This window comes from Rhinoderma darwinii, chromosome 5 (genome assembly GCF_050947455.1).
Source record: "Rhinoderma darwinii isolate aRhiDar2 chromosome 5, aRhiDar2.hap1, whole genome shotgun sequence".
NCBI lineage: Eukaryota > Metazoa > Chordata > Amphibia > Anura > Rhinodermatidae > Rhinoderma > Rhinoderma darwinii.
The window spans coordinates 346,147,826-346,167,722 of NC_134691.1; the positions used below are offsets into that span (position 1 = coordinate 346,147,826).

The 19,897-nt window shown below is 43.4% G+C and overlaps 1 protein-coding gene and 1 long non-coding RNA gene across 2 annotated transcripts in view; one reads left to right on the forward strand and one right to left on the reverse strand.

The window, feature by feature from the left end:
* WNT9A (Wnt family member 9A) overlaps positions 1 to 19,897 on the forward strand; it is a 147,804-nt gene that overhangs the window by 60,625 nt on the left and 67,282 nt on the right. The gene's annotated exons all lie outside the window — the stretch shown is intronic.
* LOC142653107 (uncharacterized) lies at positions 17,365 to 19,688 on the reverse strand. The gene is made up of 3 exons (XR_012848051.1): positions 19,588 to 19,688; positions 18,001 to 18,114; positions 17,365 to 17,388 (listed from the first exon to the last, which is right to left on the reverse strand). It is a non-coding gene; the product is annotated as an uncharacterized LOC142653107 (long non-coding RNA).

Below are 19,897 nucleotides of genomic sequence, written 5' to 3' on the forward strand. Positions count from 1 at the left end.
TTGTACAATATGTTTACAGTTCCTACATGGAATAGCTATAGATGGTGCCTGCATACAATATGTTGACAGTTCCTACATGGAATAGATATAGATGGTGCCTTTGTACAATATGTTTACAGTTCCTACATGGAATAGCTATAGATGGTGCCTGCGTACAATATGTTGACAGTTCCTACATGGAATAGATATAGATGGTGCCTTTGTACAATATGTTTACAGTTCCTACATGGAATAGCTATAGATGGTGCCTGCATACAATATGTTGACAGTTCCTACATGGAATAGATATAGATGGTGCCTTTGTACAATATGTTTACAGTTCCTACATGGAATAGCTATAGATGGTGCCTGCATACAATATGTTGACAGTTCCTACATGGAATAGATATAGATGGTGCCTTTGTACAATATGTTTACAGTTCCTACATGGAATAGATATAGATGGTGCCTGCATACAATATGTTGACAGTTCCTACATGGAATAGCTATAGATGGTGCCTGCATACAATATGTTGACAGTTCCTACATGGAATAGATATAGATGGTGCCTGCATACAATATGTTGACAGTTCCTACATGGAATAGCTATAGATGGTGCCTGCATACAATATGTTGACAGTTCCTACATGGAATAGATATAGATGGTGCCTGCATACAATATGTTTACAGTTCCTACATGGAATAGCTATAGATGGTGCCTGCATACAATATTTTGACAGTTCCTACATGGAATAGATATAGATGGTGCCTGCATACAATATAGTTTGACAGTTCCTACATGGAATAGATATAGATGGTGCCTTTGTACAATATGTTTACAGTTCCTACATGGAATAGATATAGATGGCGCCTGCATACAATATGTTGACAGTTCCTACATGGAGTAGATATAGATGGTGCCTGCATACAAGATGTTGACAGTTCCTACATGGAATAGCTATAGATGGTGCCTGCATACAATATGTTGACAGTTCCTACATGGAGTAGATATAGATGGTGCCTGCATACAATATGTTGACAGCTCCTATATGGAATAGATATAGATGGTGCCTGCATACAATATGTTGACCGTTCCTACATGGAATAGATATAGATGGTGCATGCATACAATATGCTGACAGTTCCTACATGGATTAGATATAGATGGTGCATGCATACAATACGTTGACAGCTCCTACATGGAATAGATATAGATGGTGCCTGCATACAATATGTTGACCGTTCCTACATGGAATAGATATAGATGGTGCCTGCATACAATATATTGACCGTTCTTACATGGAATCTATACTGATGGTGCATGCATACAATATGTTGACAGTTCCTACATGGAATAGATATAGATGGTGCCTGCGTACAATATGTTGACAGTTCTTACATGGAATCTATACTGATGGTGCATGCATACAATATGTTGACAGTTCCTACATGGAATAGATGTAGATGGTGCCTGCATACAATATGTGGACCGTTCCTACGTGGAATACATATAGATGGTGCCTGCATACAATATGTTGACAGTTCCTTCATGGAATGTATTGATAGCGCATGCAAATAATATGTTGGCAGTTCTTACATAGAATATTTTGTTGATGCCTGCATACAATATGCTGACACATCCTATATAGAATGTATAGATGGTGCCTGCATATATTATGTTGTCCGTTCCTACACAGATGGTGCATGCATATAATATGTTGAGAGTTCCTATATAGAATGTATAGATGGTGCCTGCATATATTATGTTGACAGTTCTTGCATAGAATGTTTAGTTGGAGTCTACATACAATATGTAGCGGTTCCTGCATAGAATGTACGGATGGTGCCTGCATACAATATTTTAACAATTACCATATAGAATGTATAGATGGTGCCTGCACAAAATGCGTTAGTAAATCCTACATAGTGTATAAATGGTTGCTGCATATATGTTGAACATTCCTACACAGAAGGTATAGCTGGTGCCTGTATATAATATGTTGACAGTTCCCACATAGAATGTATGGATAGTGTATGCATATTATATGTTGACAGTTCCTGCATAGAATGTATGGATGGTGCCTGCATAAAATGTGCTAGTAAATCCTACCTAGAATGTATAAATGGTTCTTGCATATGTATTGAAAGATCCTATACAGAAGGTATAGATGGTGCCTACATACAATATGTTGACAGTTCCAGCATAGAATGTATAGATGGTGCCTGCATACAATGCTAGCAGTTCCTGTATGGAATGTATTGTTGGTCCCTGCATAGTATATAATATGTTGACAGTTTATGCATCAAATGTATAGCTGGTGCCTACATACAATATGTTGACATATCCTACATATAATGCACAGATGGGCCCTGCATAACATATGTTGACAGTTCCTACATAGAATGTATAGATGGTGCCTGCATAGCATATATGTTGACAGTTTCTGTATAGAACGTATAGTTTGTGCCTCCATATAATATGTTCCTTCATCGAACATATTGATTGTACCCCATACAATATGTTAGTAGTTCGTACATAGAATGTGCCGATGTCTGCATGCAATATATAAATGGTGCCTGTATACTATACACAGATGGTGCCGGCATAGAATATATATATATATATATATATATATATATATATATATATATATATATATATATATATATATATGTTGCCTGTATACAATACATAGATGGTGCCTGCATACCATATAGATAGTGTCTGTATACAATAAATAGACAGTGCCTGCATAAAATATGAAGGTGGTGCCTGCATACAATATATAGATGTCGCCGGTATACAATATATAGATGGTGCCTGTATACAATAAATAGACATTGCCTGCTTACAGTATAAAGGTGGTACCTGCATGCAATATATAGATGGTGCCTGTATACAATATATAGATGGCGCCTACATACAATATATAGATGGCGCCGGTATACAATATATAGATGTGCCTGCATACAATATATAGATGGTGCCTGCATACAATATATAGATGGTGCCTGCATACAATATATAGATGGTGCTTGTATATAATATATAGATGGTGCCTGTATATAATATATAGATGGTGCTTGTATATAATATATAGATGGTGCTTGTATATAATATATAGATGGTGCCTGTATACAATATATAGATGGTGCCTGTATATAATATATAGATGGTGCCTGTATATAGTATATAGATGGTGCCTGTATATAATATATAGATGGTGCCTGTATACAATATATAGATGGTGCCTGTATATAATATATAGATGGTGCCTGTATACAATATATAGATGGTGCCTGTATATAATATATAGATGGTGCCTGTATATAATATATAGATGGTGCTTGTATGTAGTATATAGATGGTGCTTGTATATAATATATAGATGGTGCCTGTATATAATATATAGATGGTGCTTGTATATAATATATAGATGGTGCCTGTATATAGTATATAGATGGTGCTTGTATATAATATATAGATGGTGCCTGTATATAGTATATAGATGGTGCTTGTATGTAGTATATAGATGGTGCTTGTATATAACATATAGATGGTGTCTGTATACAAGGCACAGGTGACCATCTGCTTGATTCTTCATTGAACAGAGCAGGCCATGTTTTTGGGGACATTGAGTCGGTGCTGGATGTCGCGGGGGACGCTTGTTTCCGCCAGTAGTGACTTTCTTTTGTTGTTATCGCGCTGCGGTACGACGTGGGCTGTAATGATGATGACTGTGTTGGCCTATTGACTCTCACACACATGACTCGGGTATTTTTGTTCTGCGGCCAACAGTTTAACTTACGTAATTGGTCGGGAATAATGAAATCTGACATGAGAACTCAGACGGGTAATTAATGACCGGCTATTTTCAGCCTTTTAATCCAGGAATCCCTTTCTGCGCTGGTTTCAGCAGACCACGGTGGGGGGCGGTCCGGTCCTACGTCTGAGACACTGCACATTTCCACAGCACTTCAAAGGGCCCCGATAAAACGTTCGGTGACTTGTGATCTCAGAAACGGTGAAGCTATTAATGTGATTAAGACAAGCGGCTGCACAGGTGGCATCATAGCGGGAAAACACGGCAAGACCTGAGCGCGGGGGTCTCACCTGGACCCCGGCATCTGAGGGTGCCCAATAGCAGATTTATTCTACACAAGAGGACTGCCGTCCAGTGCGTCACCCATGATGGTTTGGGGGCCCAGCACATATTTTGCAGCACCTTCAAATACAGCGACATTAATTTTTATTTTTTTACCATATACGTTTTAATGCTCATTGTTATTTTAGGAAAAAGCCGAAATTCTAAGGCAATGATTGGGGGAACAATCCCTAATTTCAGCTGCATTCACCAGAAAACTGTGATACCAGTGCCCGGCATGCAAGAAAGATTGGGGGCCATGGAGGGAAGATTAGGAGGCATCTGGCAGTCATTTCCGAGTTGTACAGGATTAGAAAAACGTTGCTGCTTTTATGCAAAAACTGCGCCACACCTTTCCACAGGTGGTGTCTGGTATTGCAGCTCAGTTTTAACTGAATGGGACAGAGCTGTAATATCACACACAACCTGTGGACAGGTGTGGTGCTATTTTTGTAAGAAAGCAGACATTTTTTTACAATCCCTTCAAAGCCGCCCTGACGTAAGATATTTGTTGTCAGATCCAGACCATTATGGGGGGATCTTCTCTTAGGACTCGGCTCGGATGTCTCTTGGGGGGTATTCCACACGTAGATGTCGCCTGCAGTGCGGCTGTTGTGTGATTGTGTTGGCGTCAGCTGTGACTTTGTGGCTCTTTGTGTTGTAGGTTTGGACGCTGAGTGTAAATGTGCAGCAGAAATCGCTGTGTCTTAAGGTCAACAGATGCCAAATAATCTGAAGTGCCTCATACGTTCAGTTATTTATGGAAACTGAATCCACTGAACTGGAGGGTGCTGAATATTTGTGCTGTGCGGCCCGGGGTGATGGGACCCGTGATCTCCGTGATCCGGTGAGAGCGCCGCGCCGCCCGCGCACATTACTATTCAGCACTAACCCTGGCCAAAAGTTTCCCCCGAGAAAAAAAAATCTCCAGTAAAGAATCCGCGTCTCTTCCATCAAATCCTTACAAATTCTACGCAGATGTTTTATCAGTTTCTGGAAAAGCTGGGTGACAACCAATATGGCCGCCATTGCAGCTTCCAGAGGGGTTGTCACCCAGCTTATCCGGACTCCTGAAAGGCCATGGGCTTATGTTTGCAGTTCTGTCTCCCCAGCATCGCGACGTCCCTATAACTGGATATCAGATGTACGTTCTCCAGACTTCTAAAGCACAAACTTCTAATAGACTTTGAGTTGTCATTACTCACTATTTTTAAGATCTCTGCTTGCTGAAATTCTTGTTAACATCCAGAGACCGAAAACCCATTCTGACCTATTTCTACTCACACATTTTAGGGTTTGTTACAATGTATCAGGGCAGACATTTCTCTGCTAAACACATCAGCAGCACAAATATCTCATGTCTTGAACTTACAGCTTTTACCTGCACTAATTACACAGTAACCAATTATTTCATTCACTGACAGCAAGCAGAGATCTTGGACACGGTAAAGGCTTTGACTGAAAAAGTCTATTAGAAAGTTGCAGAGATTTTCATTAGTAGACGGTACCGGCCCTTTAAACAAGCGACTGTCAGTGAATGTCAGTCCGCCCATAGAGTCCGTGTAACGCTTGTCATTCAGCGGACGGGACATTTAATCCGACCGCTTAACAGTTCATTAATAAGGAAAGTGAGAGTGACAGAAGATGAGGGGCAATTACCAGAAGGGCCTGAAATGTGTGACATACGAGCCTCAAAAATCATGCCCCTTCCTATGACCGTAATCCGGCAAATATGTCCTAAGATTCCAGGGCAACGTGTCCCTCCAGCTGTTGTGGGACTACAAGTTCCAGCAGGAGACACATCTGCAGCCGGAGCATTACACAGGCCCAAATCCCAGGAACATGAGCCCCTGTAAGGGCATGGCCACACGTAGCGGAATTCTTCCGCAACTGTCCGCATCAATGCCGCACATAGTCTGCGTTGCAGATTCTGTTGCGGCTCTGCCCAAAATGTGCAGTAAATTGATGCGGACTAGCTGCTGCGGACTGCGGGAAAAGTGCTTCCCTTCTCCCTATCAGTGCAGGATAGAGAGAAGGGACAGCACTTTCCCTAGTGAAAGTAAAAGAATTTCATACTTACCGGCCGTTGTCTTGGTGACGCGTCCCTCTTTCGGCATCCAGCCCGACCTCCCTGGATGACGCGGCAGTCCATGTGACCGTTGCAGCCTGTGATTGGCTGCAGCCTGTGATTGGCCTGTGATTGGCTGCAGCCTGTGATTGGCCTGTGATTGGCCTGTGATTGGCCTGTGATTGGCTGCAGCCTGTGATTGGCCTGTGATTGGCTGCAGCCATCACTTAGACTGAAACGTCATCCTGGGAGGCCGGACTGGAGACAGAAGCAGGGAGTTCTCGGTAAGTATGAACTTCTATTTTTTTGACAGGTTGCTGTATATTGGGATCGGTAGTCACTGTCCAGGGTGCAGAAACAGTTACTGCCGATCGCTTAACTCTTTCAGCACCCTGGACAGTGACTATTTACTGACGTCGCCTAGCAACGCTCCCGTAATTATGGGTGCACACACGTAGTCACCCGTAATTACGGGAGCCCCATTGACTTCCTCAGTCTGGCTGTAGACCTAGAAATACATAGGTCCAGCCAGAATGAAGAAATGTCATGTTAAAAAGCCAATACGCTCCGCAGCACACATAACATGTGCATGACAGCTGCGGACTTCATTGCGGAATTTAGAATCTCCATTGAAGTCAATGGAGAAATTCCGCAATGAGTCCGCAACCAGTCCGCCACTGCTCCGCAACACCCATTGTATGCTGCAGACACCAAATTCTGCACCACAGCCTATGCTGCGCAGCGGAATTGTCCGCAACGTGCAAACGAACCCAACCACAAAGCTGTGGAAGGCAATGGGGAAACGGGTCCGCTGCGGATTTCCAGAGCAATTCCGCCACTTGTGGCCATGCCCTAACGGTTAACTTGCTTTCAGGATGGTGGGGGGGGGGGTGTCGGGTAAGATATGACACCGGTGCACCCGAGGGTCTTCTACATGATGATGGGATCAGTTGTTTTCAGGATGGGGGGGGGGCCGGGTAAGATATGACACCGGTGCACCCGAGGGTCTTCTACATGATGAAGGGATCAGTTGTTTTCAGGGTTGTGGGGGGTTCGGGTAAGATATGACTCCGGTGCACCCGAGGGTCTTCTACATGATGATGAGATCAGTTGTTTTCAGGATGGTGGGGGGGGGGGGTCGGGTAAGATATGACTCTGGTGCACCCGAGGGTCTTCTACATGATGATGGGATCAGTTGTCTTCAGGGTGGTGGGGGGTTTCTTCCACATGATGATGAGATCAGTTGTTATCAGGATGGTGGGGGGGGGGGGGTCGGGTAAGATATGACTCCGGTGCACCCGAGGGTCTTCTACATGATGATGGGATCAGTTGTTTTCAGGATGATGGGGGGGGGGGGGGGGTCGGGTAAGATATGACTCCGGTGCACCCGAGCGTCTTCTACATGATAATGGGATCAGTTGTTTTCAGGGTAGTGGGGGGGTTAGGTAAGATATGACTCTGGTGCACCCGAGGGTCTTCTACATGATGATGGGATCAGTTGTTTTCAGGATGATGGGGGGGGTCGGGTAAGATATGACTCCGGTGCACCCGATTGTCTTAACTTGCTCTGTTGACCTTGGTTGTCTAGTGGGTAACACACGAGTGACACATTTGAGAAATTGTTAGTGCAGGGGCAGACACAGACCACTAAGGAGTCCGGAGCACTCACAGCATGTGAGGGTCCTTTCACCCCTACTCACCTATACTCTCATACTTAAAATAAGTAACGATTGTAATTGTTTTTTTTGCGATTTTCGCTCTGGAAATGGCCAGGTAGTCGTAAAGAGACACCTAACTTTTCAAACAATTTATGTTAATCTAATAGTTTACCTCATATAGATCAACTTTGTAATTTACTCTTAAAATTCAGTTGTTTTATCCATGCAAATTCTGTGTGAAGTTACTGCCCTTCCTGAAATCTGCTGTCAATCTCCTGTTAAGCAAAATCCATGCCTAGTTACAGAGCAGAGAAGACAGACGACAGCAAAAAGGGGTGTGTCTCTTCACTGCCTGCCAATACAAGTCTATGGGGAGGGGAGGGGAAGCAAGAGGAGGGAGCTGAGAGAGAAATACATAAACAGACTGCATAGAAGTCTATGGAGAGGGGAGGGAGGAGCAGGAGGAGAGAACTGGGAAAGGGACACTGCTGCCTATAGAAGTTTATGAAGAGGGGAGAGCTGGAGCAGGAGGAGAGAGCAGGAGTAGAGAGAGGAGACACAGACACTGCTGCCAATACAAGTCTATGAAGATAGGAGGGGAGCAAGAGGAGGAAATAGGGAAAGAAAGACATAGACGTCTATGGAGAGGTTAGCAGGAAGAGGGAGCAGAGTGAGGACACACAGACTTTGCTGCTATAAGTTTATGGGGGGGAGGAGGAGCAGAGGAAGACACAGACATGCTGCATTCAAGTCTATGGAGAGGGGGAGAATGAGCAGAGAGAGAGAGAGAGACACACACACACACACACACACACACACACTGCATATAAGTCTATGGAGAGGGGAGGGGGAACAGGGGGAGAAAGCAGAGAGAGAGAAACATACACACTGCATACAAGTCTATGGAGAGGGGAGGGGAGCAGGAGGAGAAAGCAGAGAGATAGAGAGAGAGAGACACAGATACGCTGCCATCAGAAGTCTATAGAGAGGAAAGGTTGGAGCAGGAGGAGGGAGCAGAGAGAGAAAGGGGGCACACAGGCTGCTGGTAAGAATTCTGTGTCACCCCGATACTGGATTTTCAACTACACTGCTCATTACTGCTGTTTAATCTCTTCCCTGCTGCTTCAGCTTCTATATATGATAGATAGGAAAGCAAAGCTCTTCTATATGTGCAGTAAATAGAAGACATAATAGCACTTAAGCTCCGCCCCCTAGCTCAGCGACAACTGAGAATTAGAGATAGAGCCTTCAGAGGGGAAAACTGCTAAATAATGCAGAATGCTAGTCATATAATCGCCAGAAATAGTGTTATTCCCCTGGAACAAAGCATTTAATCCCTGGTGGTCTAGGGCAGTAAAGTGGTTAATGATAACATCCCTGGTGGTCTAGGGCAGTGATGGGTTAATGATAACATCCAGGTGGTCTAGGGCAGTGATGGGTTAATGATAACATCCTGGTGGTCTGGGGCAGTGATTAATGATAACATCCTGGTGGTCTAGGGCAGTGAGGGGTTAATGATAACATCTTGGTGGTCTGGGGCAGTGATGGGTTAATGATAACATCCCTGGTGGTCTGGGGAAGTTATGGGTTAATGATAACATCTTTGTGGTCTGGGGCAGTGATGGGTTAATGATAACATCTTGGTGGTCTGGGGCAGTGATGGGTTAATGATAACATCCCTGGTGGTCTAGGGCAGTGATGGGTTAATGATAACATCCTGGTGGTCTGGGGTAGTGATTAATGATAACATCCTGGTGGTCTAGGGCAGTGAGGGGTTAATGATAACATCCTGGTGGTCTGGGGCAGTGATGGGTTAATGATAACATCTTGGTGGTCTGGGGCAGTGATGGGTTAATGATAACATCCCTGGTGGTCTGGGGAAGTTATGGGTTAATGATAACATCTTTGTGGTCTGGGGCAGTGATGGGTTAATGATAACATCTTGGTGGTCTGGGGCAGTGATGGGTTAATGATAACATCCTGGTGGTCTAGGGCAGTGATAAGTTAATGATAACATCCTGGTGGTCTAGGGCAGTAAAGTGGTTAATGATAACATCCTGGTGGTCTAGGGCAGTGATGGGTTAATGATAACATCCTGGTGGTCTAGGGCAGTGATGGGTTAATGATAACATCCAGGTGGTCTAGGGCAGTGATGGGTTAATGATAACATCCCTGGTGGTCTAGGGCAGTGATGGGTTAATGATAACATCCTGGTGGTCTGGGGCAGTGATGGGTTAATGATAACATCCTGGTGGTCTGGGGCAGTGATGGATTAATGATAACATCTTGGTGGTCTGGGGCAGTGATGGGTTAATGATAACATCTTGGTGGTCTGGGGCAGTGATGGGTTAATGATAACATCCTGGTGGTCTAGGGCAGTGATGGGTTAATGATAACATCCCTGGTGCTCTGGGGCAGTGATGGGTTAATGATAACATCCTGGTGGTCTAGGGCAGTGATGGGTTAATGATAACATCCCTGGTGCTCTGGGGCAGTGATGGGTTAATGATAACATCCCTGGTGGTCTGGGGAAGTTATGGGTTAATGATAACATCTTTGTGGTCTGGGGCAGTGATGGGTTAATGATAACATCCCTTGTAACTCCTCCATCTGCGACTGTAGACCGCTCAGATATACAAACATGGCGTCATCAGCTATCAGCCAATCACAGAGCAGCACAGACCATCTGTGTGATTGGCTGACTAGGATGATGCATGTATGAGAGACTCATGGAGAGTGTGTGCAGGGGGAGGGGACAAGTGAAGCCGGACACATGTGGTATCCCTCCCCGCTAGGCCCCTGAACCGGCTGCACAAACTCTGGTTCTGCCCCTGTGTAACCGCTGGATCGTGGGTTTAGATCCAGGACAGCATCAGCACGGAGCGTCTTATGCTTCACTCATGAGCATGCCGGTCTTCACCCCCAAATACACACGGATTTACTCGAGGATCCGCCGCGGAGATCAGAGGCCGACAGATGGGCCGGGTGAAGTGCCAAGTGATGGGCCAGGGATTCGCACTCAGATCAGCGCCACTTTTCTGTAGTGTGAGCGGGTGGTGAAAACCTTATTCACATGCATTGGAGGCGAATTTAATGTGAATCCTTGTCAAATCCGCACGTGTGAACATGTCCTAAGGCCGCGTACATCTTTTTCATGGTACAGTTCACTCGCGGGCATTTCTTTATGTTTTATAAATCCGTATGGGATCCAACAAAAGAGGCCAAAATCATCATTTCAGTCATCGGAATAATTTTTTTTATAACCATTTTGCTACTGATGAAATAAAAAAAAGCTCGGGGGGAAAATTGTTATTATTTTTCTCTTTTCTTTCAAGATATTGCCCACACGTCTGACCCTTGTCTCATAGATTGGCCGGACTACAAGCTGTGCCTGGAAACTTTCTATTGGCACAAATCTTTTTGGAATTCTCTCCACTGTCCATGGAAGTAAAGCCTCATCTACACAATTATATTTGGGGTCTGTATCATATGATTCTCGAATACAGCGCCTATAGAATTATATGGGCCTAGACTATACCTTTCTCATGGAGGCAGGCGCTATATTATTCCACATTGCGGAGGTATTCTCCCATACAAGCATTGCTTACAGGAGTGAATATGGTGCCCCCAGGAGGGAGACCCCACAAAAACTGAGACCCCACAAAAACTGAGACCCCACAAAAAGTGCATTATAGGTCCATATTACAGAGCAGTAATTCAGTTTGTGTGTCGCTATATATCACACGCCTCCAGTGTTTAACTGGCCCCTACGTTGTCCGTCCCGGCTCTGCTGTGTTTGGGACAGGGAATTGCATTGTGGGGCCGGCTCTCGGTCCATCTCTATGGAAATGTTGGACTTCTCTATATACGAATTCCCCTTTTACCTCTTATGGGGGTCCCGTTGAGGAGGAACAGAACAGGCCTCATCTCACACTCCATTCTATACATTGCCTGAGTTTTCATTTGAGGCTTTTCCTTTTCCTCTCTGAGCCTCGTTATTATTTTTCTCCCTCGGCCGCGGTGTTTTTGTAAACGGCTTCATCCATTTCATCTGCCAAAATATAGATTTGTTGTGCTGTATTCACCGGTATCCTTGGCCACCCCAAATATCCAACCACTATACTGCGCCTGTCAGCAGAACTGAGAACGAGGTGTGGATATTGGGTGGTCTCCCCTGGAGCTGGCGAGGCCGGAGCAGGAGTCAATGCAGGGTTTGTACGGTGCTCGCTCCCTGTCCAGGGGACTCGCTGACCGTCTGTAGAGCTGGAACTGGGGGCTGCTCTCTGGGAAGGGAAGGAAGCTTCATTTTTGCATCTCCTGGCTGTCCCCATGTTGTCCCTCCCGTGTTGTCCCTCTCGTGTAGCCACATGTGCTATTCTCGTTTGTGGGTACTAGAATTCTTGAGGGATAAGTCAAGGTTTCTGGGGCCGGAGCTTCTCCGGCAGAACCTTCCCCTCTCCCTCAGCCAACGTTTCCTTTATAGACTTTTCACTCTTTTTTTTTCCTCTTGTTTCACCATTTGACCCTCGTTCTCTTTACGTTTGAGAGGTTTTTTTGTTTTTATTTCGGAGGTAACACACTGGTTTGCAGCTGGAGCCAACCCTGGATCTATGTATCCTTCAAGTTCTGGTAGACTCCCTTCACCACATCCTCTCAGCTTTGCTGGCCCGTCCGTGAGCTATTCTAGTTCCTCTGTGTATTATACAGATCCCTGCCAAGTTTTCAGGCCGTAGGAGAGGTAGGAGCGCATTAAAGAGAAGTCTCACGATCTGCGCAAACCAGGAGCCGCCCACCCCGCGGAATACGAGAACACCTGTAACCAGTTATAGCAGAGTCCCATGAAGAAAGGGGTAACTGAAGCTCCTGTGCCCCCAATGCACTCTATACCAGGGCCCCCCAACTACCATATATTATTTATAGTACTGGTCTAGAGACCCTTATGGGCCCCCTCCAGGGCCCGGGGGCGACAGCCTGTGCTGCACCCCTGAGTTCTAGCCATGAATCTATTCAAATAACAGAAAATATCATATAAAATGTTTATTGACTGACGTCATATTCTTGTAAAATCGCTGCGGATACGGGAATTATTAGCAACAATTCAACTGTTTAGCAATTACGTAGATCTGACGAACTACAAGTCCCAGCATTGCCAGGAGGAGGTTGTGTACAGGTCCCCATAGTCCTCCTTACATGTTCTCGGCGGCTGCACAGACGTCTAAGGCTACATGAACACCACCGTGCCCGTTATTACGACCCATTATTACGGACACGGCCGGCCGTTTTTATGAGCCGTGCTCCCATTATAAAGTATAGGAGCACGGTCCGTAAAATAAATGTCCTATTTTTTTCGGCAAGTTTTTACGGCACGCACACCCTCCCATACCCATACAGGAAGGTGTCGGTTGGACATAGAAATGATTGTGTCCGTAAATTACGGGAGATTTTACGGTCGTGTGCATCGGGCCTTCGTGCTTTAGGTTCTTTGTGGATCTACGATTTACTAGGCGGATGTCAGGAACCAATAGCCTTTGGGGGTTCATGGGGATCTGGGTAAACATGTTTCACAATTATCTAGATGAGGGTGGGGTACACAGGGGACCTCTGTGACTCTATTGCCCAAGGGACCCACATTCGCCTGCAGCCGCTCCTGTATGTATATGTAGATGTATTCAGACATAATGATTATATGGGAAACTGACAAATCCACTGGTATTTAGTCCTGCTGACACAGCTGAGGGATCGTTATAACGTATCAGTGAAGAGCTAACACAGCAGCACAAATCTCTCACCTGGTCGGAACTTCACACTAAAAGGTCTTATCTACACTGATACACTGTATTATACTCCAGAGTTGCACTCACTATTCTGCTGGTGGAGTCACTGTGTACATACATTACATTACTTATCCTGTACTGATCCTGAGTTATATCCTGTATTATACTCCAGAGCTGCACTCACTATTCTGCTGGTGGAGTCACTGTGTACATACATTACATATCCTGTACTGATCCTGAGTTACAGCCTGTATTACACTCCAGAGCTGCACTCACTATTCTGCTGGTGGAGTCAATGTGTACATACATTACTTATCCTGTACTGATCCTGAGTTACATCCTGTATTACACTCCAGAGCTGCACTCACTATTCTGCTGGTGGAGTCAATGTGTACATACATTACTTATCCTGTACTGATCCTGAGTTACATCATGTATTATACTCCAGAGCTGCACTCACTATTCTGCTGGTAGAGTCACTGTGTACATACATTACTTATCCTGTACTGATCCTGAGTTACATCCTGTATTACACTCCAGAGCTGCACTCACTATTCTGCTGGTGGAGTCAATGTGTACATACATTACATTACTTATCCTGTACTGATCCTGAGTTACATCCTGTATTATACTCCAGAGTTGCACTCACTATTCTGCTGGTGGAGTCACTGTGTACATACATTACATTACTTATCCTGTACTGATCCTGAGTTACATCCAGTATTACACTCCAGAGCTGCACTCACTATTCTGCTGGTGGAGTCAATGTGTACATACATTACTTATCCTGTACTGATCCTGAGTTACATCCTGTATTACACTCCAGAGCTGCACTCACTATTCTGCTGGTGGAGTCAATGTGTACATACATTACTTATCCTGTACTGATCCTGAGTTACATCATGTATTATACTCCAGAGCTGCACTCACTATTCTGCTGGTAGAGTCACTGTGTACATACATTACTTATCCTGTACTGATCCTGAGTTACATCCTGTATTACACTCCAGAGCTGCACTCACTATTCTGCTGGTGGAGTCAATGTGTACATACATTACATTACTTATCCTGTACTGATCCTGAGTTATATCCTGTATTCTACTCCAGAGCTGCACTCACTATTCTGCTGGTGGAGTCACTGTGTACATATATTACATTACTTATCCTGTACTGATCCTGAGTTACATCCTGTATTATACTCCAGAGTTGCACTCACTATTCTGCTGGTGGAGTCACTGTGTACATACATTACATTACTTATCCTGTACTGATCCTGAGTTACATCCAGTATTACACTCCAGAGCTGCACTCACTATTCTGCTGGTGGAGTCAATGTGTACATACATTACTTATCCTGTACTGATCCTGAGTTACATCCTGTATTACACTCCAGAGCTGCACTCACTATTCTGCTGGTGGAGTCAATGTGTACATACATTACTTATCCTGTACTGATCCTGAGTTACATCATGTATTATACTCCAGAGCTGCACTCACTATTCTGCTGGTAGAGTCACTGTGTACATACATTACTTATCCTGTACTGATCCTGAGTTACATCCTGTATTACACTCCAGAGCTGCACTCACTATTCTGCTGTTGGAGTCAATGTGTACATACATTACATTACTTATCCTGTACTGATCCTGAGTTATATCCTGTATTATACTCCAGAGCTGCACTCACTATTCTGCTGGTGGAGTCACTGTGTACATACATTACTTATCCTGTACTGATCCTGAGTTACATCCTGTATTATACTCCAGAGCTGCACTCACTATTCTGCTGGTGGAGTCACTGTGTACATACATTACATTACTTATCCTGTACTGATCCTGAGTTATACACCACCGATTCACAATTAACACATGGCAGTATCAGGCACTGATAAGTCCAGAGCAGGATACACACAGGGATAGAGGGGGAAACTCCAGGGATACAAATCCACGGCATTACCAAGGAACACAGGTTACGCTTACGCGTTTCGGATATACATCCTTAGTCGTAGATAAATTCTTGTATATAGGGACAGTATTATAGTAGTTATATTCTTGTATATAGGGGCAGTATTATAGTAGTTATATTCTTGTATATAGGAGGGAGTATTATAGTAGTTATAGTCTTGTATATAGGGGCAGTAATATAGTAGTTATATTCTTGTATATAGGAGCAGTATTATAGTAGTTATATTCTTGTATATAAGAGCAGTATTATAGTAGTTATATTCTTGTATATAGGGAGCAGTATTATAGTAGTTATATTCTTGTATATAGGAGCAGTATTATAGTAGTTATATTCTTGTATATAGTGAGCAGTATTATAGTAGTTATATTCTTGTATATAGTGGGCAGTATTATAGTAGTTATATTCTTGAATATAGGGGGCAGTATTATAGTAGTAATTTTCTTGTATATAGGAGGCAGTATTATAGTAGTTATATTCTTGTACATAGTGAGCAGTATTATAGTCGTTATATTCTTGTATATAGGGGGCAGTATTATAGTAGTTATATTCTTGTATATAGGAGGCAGTATTATAGTAGTTATATTCTTGTATAGAGTGAGCAGTATTATAGTAGTTATATTCTTGTATATAGGGGGCAGTATTATAGTAGTTATATTCTTGTATATAGAGGCAGTATTATAGTAGTTATATTCTTGTATATAGGGGGCAGTATTATAGTAGTTATATTCTTGTATATAGGGGGCAGTATTATAGTAGTTATATTCTTGTATATAGGAGGCAGTATTATAGTAGTTATATTCTTGTACATAGTGAGCAGTATTATAGTAGTTATATTCTTGTTTATAGGGGGCAGTATTATAGTAGTTATATTCTTGTATATAGGAGGCAGTATTATAGTAGTTATATTCTTGTATAGAGTGAGCAGTATTATAGTAGTTATATTCTTGTATATAGGGGGCAGTATTATAGTAGTTATATTCTTGTATAGAGTGAGCAGTATTATAGTAGTCATATTCTTGTATATAGGGGCAGTATTAGGGTATGTTCACACGAGGGCGTCCGTTACGGCTGAAATTACGGGGATGTTTCAGCCTGAAAACATCCCCGTAATTTCAGCCGTACCGGCATGTGCAGGCGCTTGAACGCCGCGTCAATTACGGCCGTAATTAGCGCTGCTATTCATTGGAGTCAATGAATAACGGCTCCAATTACGGCCAAAGAAGTGACAGGTCACTTCTTTGACGCGGGTGTCTATTTACGCGCCGTCATTTGACAGCGGCACGTAAATATACGCCTCGTGTGAACAGACAAACGTCTACCCATTGCTTTCAATGGGCAGATGTTTGTCAGCGCTATTGAGGCGCTATTTTCAGACGTAATTCGGGGCCAAAACGCCCGAATTACGTCGGTAAATAGGCCGTGTGAACATACCCTTATAGTAGTTATATTCTTGTATATAGGAGCAGTATTATAGTCGTTATATTCTTGTATATAGGGAGCAGTATTATAGTAGTTATATTCTTGTATATAGGGAGCAGTATTATAGTAGTTATATTCTTGTATATAGGAGCAGTATTATAGTAGTTATATTCTTGTATATAGGAACAGTATTATAGTAGTTACAGTTCTGTAGGTAGCTGGCAATATTACATAAAAATACTACGAGCACTATATAATACATTTTTGTACATCACCTCAGGTTACTTCTTACCATCCTTGGAAGGTCTGGCTTTCTTTATCCAGTCTGTCAGATGTCGGACAAAATCAAAGAAAAAGTCTCCTTCTGGGACACTTATTACCTGTAAAAAATAAATGAATATATATTAAAAATAAAAAAAGATTCTTTAACTGATCGGAAGAGTAAAGGAAAAACAAAATACGGACCTATCGCCTAGATTAATAATAGGTTTTTAGAAGTGTGATTTTACGGTTACCCTTGACATTATAGCATAAATCACTTTTTAAAACCATGTATAAATTAAGAAGACTGTGGTATATGTGATTACTGCCCGATATAATTTACAAATGACTTACATTCAACGGCTCTTTATTGCCACTTGTGTCCAAAACTGGTACTGCTACTTTTTTTTATTGGTTTGGTTAACAATACCAGCAAAGCTTTCCATAGTATTAATAATACGAGTTATAAACCCTCCAACAGTTCTTTTTTTATTATCATAAAATTGTGGAAGTCGCAGCGGCCTCCAAAAGACGTAGTTCAAGAGCTTTAAAATAAAGATATCGCTAAACATGCAATTCCTCCCATTAGTTCCGCTTTATTGATGTCCTCATTTAAAAGGATCTTCCCTGGTGACACTCATTTTATCCTAAATTTGTCGACCTTCCCAGCCACAGAGTTGACAGACTCCCATAACCTCATTTCATTTGCCCCATCCCCCCTCCAGTCTTACCTTATCGGATATCTTCACAAACAGACTGAAGCCTTCTGAGGATTTTAGAAGCAGCCGGTTAGCAATATCTTGGCAGAAATCCTTGGCTTTGGTGCTTGACTCCACTTCAAACGCCTGAAAGAGAAGAAGCGGTGTGAACGTCCACGGTGACACTTTGGGATAATATTCTATCTACAAAGCCGGGAAAGAAAACCCGGCGGATTCCAATATCAATCCCGCCATACAGTGAAGCTTTGTAGTACACGGGAAGATGCTGGTCCGGTTTGTCCTAGACAGAGGTGGAGGAACTTGACCGACACAGATTTTTCTACAATCACATGGATCGGCTTCATTCCATATACTGACGCATTTCACACCAATATTTCTTGCTTTGTTTGAGATTGTTCTGGTTGGCTACATGTTGGTCTTTGTAAACTGCCTACAGACTGGTTTACGTCCATAAACCCTCATAGTCTGGGCGACTACTACTAGTCTAGCACTGTGCACTTTTTACTGTCGTCCCTAGATGCTCCAATAATTGGATGGCTGGAGAGATAACCGTCACAACAATTGGCAAGTCATGACGTCTAGGCTTGTAGCCTCCAACAATAATTGACCCAAACGTTCCATTGCAGACAATTTAGGGTTAGTTCACATGCCAGATTTTGCGTCGTGGGTACCGCCAAGGAACTATTCCTGCCAACGGCAGGAAGATTCCTCCCACTGACAACAATGAGAGGTTCGGGCAATTTCCGCCCGAAGATCAAGCAGGACGCTTCTTTTTTCCAGCTAGCTAGAGGCAAGAAGAAGCATCCGACTCCCATTGAAATGAATAGGAGGTGGAATTTTTGCGCTGGGATTTTCCTCTGTGTGAACATACCCTTAGGCCACGTTCCCACGAGACGGATACGCTGCGTAAAAACTGCGCAGCGTATCCAATCTGGAACCCGCAGTACAGTCCACCCGAAAAACCGCACCGGTAAAAAACGCGCAGCGTATCCAACCTGGAACCCGCAGTACAGTCCACCCGAAAAACCGCACTGGTAAAAAACGCTCATACTTACCTAGGCCGTTGTTATGGCGACGCGTCCCTCCTGTGCAGTCCGGTCAGGCATCCCTGGATGACGCTGCAGCCCATGTGACTGCTGCAGCCTGTGATTGGCTGCAGCGGTCACATGGGATGCAACGTCATCCCAAGAGGATGGACTGGACGAAGAAACAGAGACTTCAGGGTAAGTATGTTTATTTTTATTGTTCTGCAGTTGCGATTTTTGCGGCGCAATCGATGCGAAAACACCACAAAAGTCGCAACACTTGGCTTTCTGTTGCGGGTTTTGAATCCTCATTGAATTCAATGGGGAAAACCCCAGATGGAAAATCAACTAAAACGTTTACGCTACGTGGGAACCCGGCCTTAGGGGTATAAAGAAGATCCTTATCTGAGTGCTGGGCCCATTAGATCCCTGGATTTTTTCTTGGATATCGGAGATATCTACCGATGCACTCGGCGCCTTATATATCGTTCGGGTCAATAGTAGCGCTGGGTTTATTCACTTTTATTTATGTATTTTCATGCTTTTACTCCATTTATTTTCACCCTTCTCTCACCTCATCTGTGTCATCGGGGAAGTACACTTTGTGGAATATTTGTGTCGTTTTATGTTGAATGGCTTCTACTTCAACCAAATGTGGTGGATACTTTCTGGAGCCGTTCCTAAAAAAAAAAAGAAGCAAAAAGAACAAGCAGGATTCTGTAAGTTAGATATAGGTCGCTGGAAAATGTACATATTATAATGGTTCTCCATTTTCAAGACCTCTGCTTGCTGCCAGTGAGTGTGAGCATTCTTGTTTAGGGGCTGAAAACTTGTACAGACCTAAGACTTCTCACAGTTGAGGGTTTGTTACAATGTATCTCAGC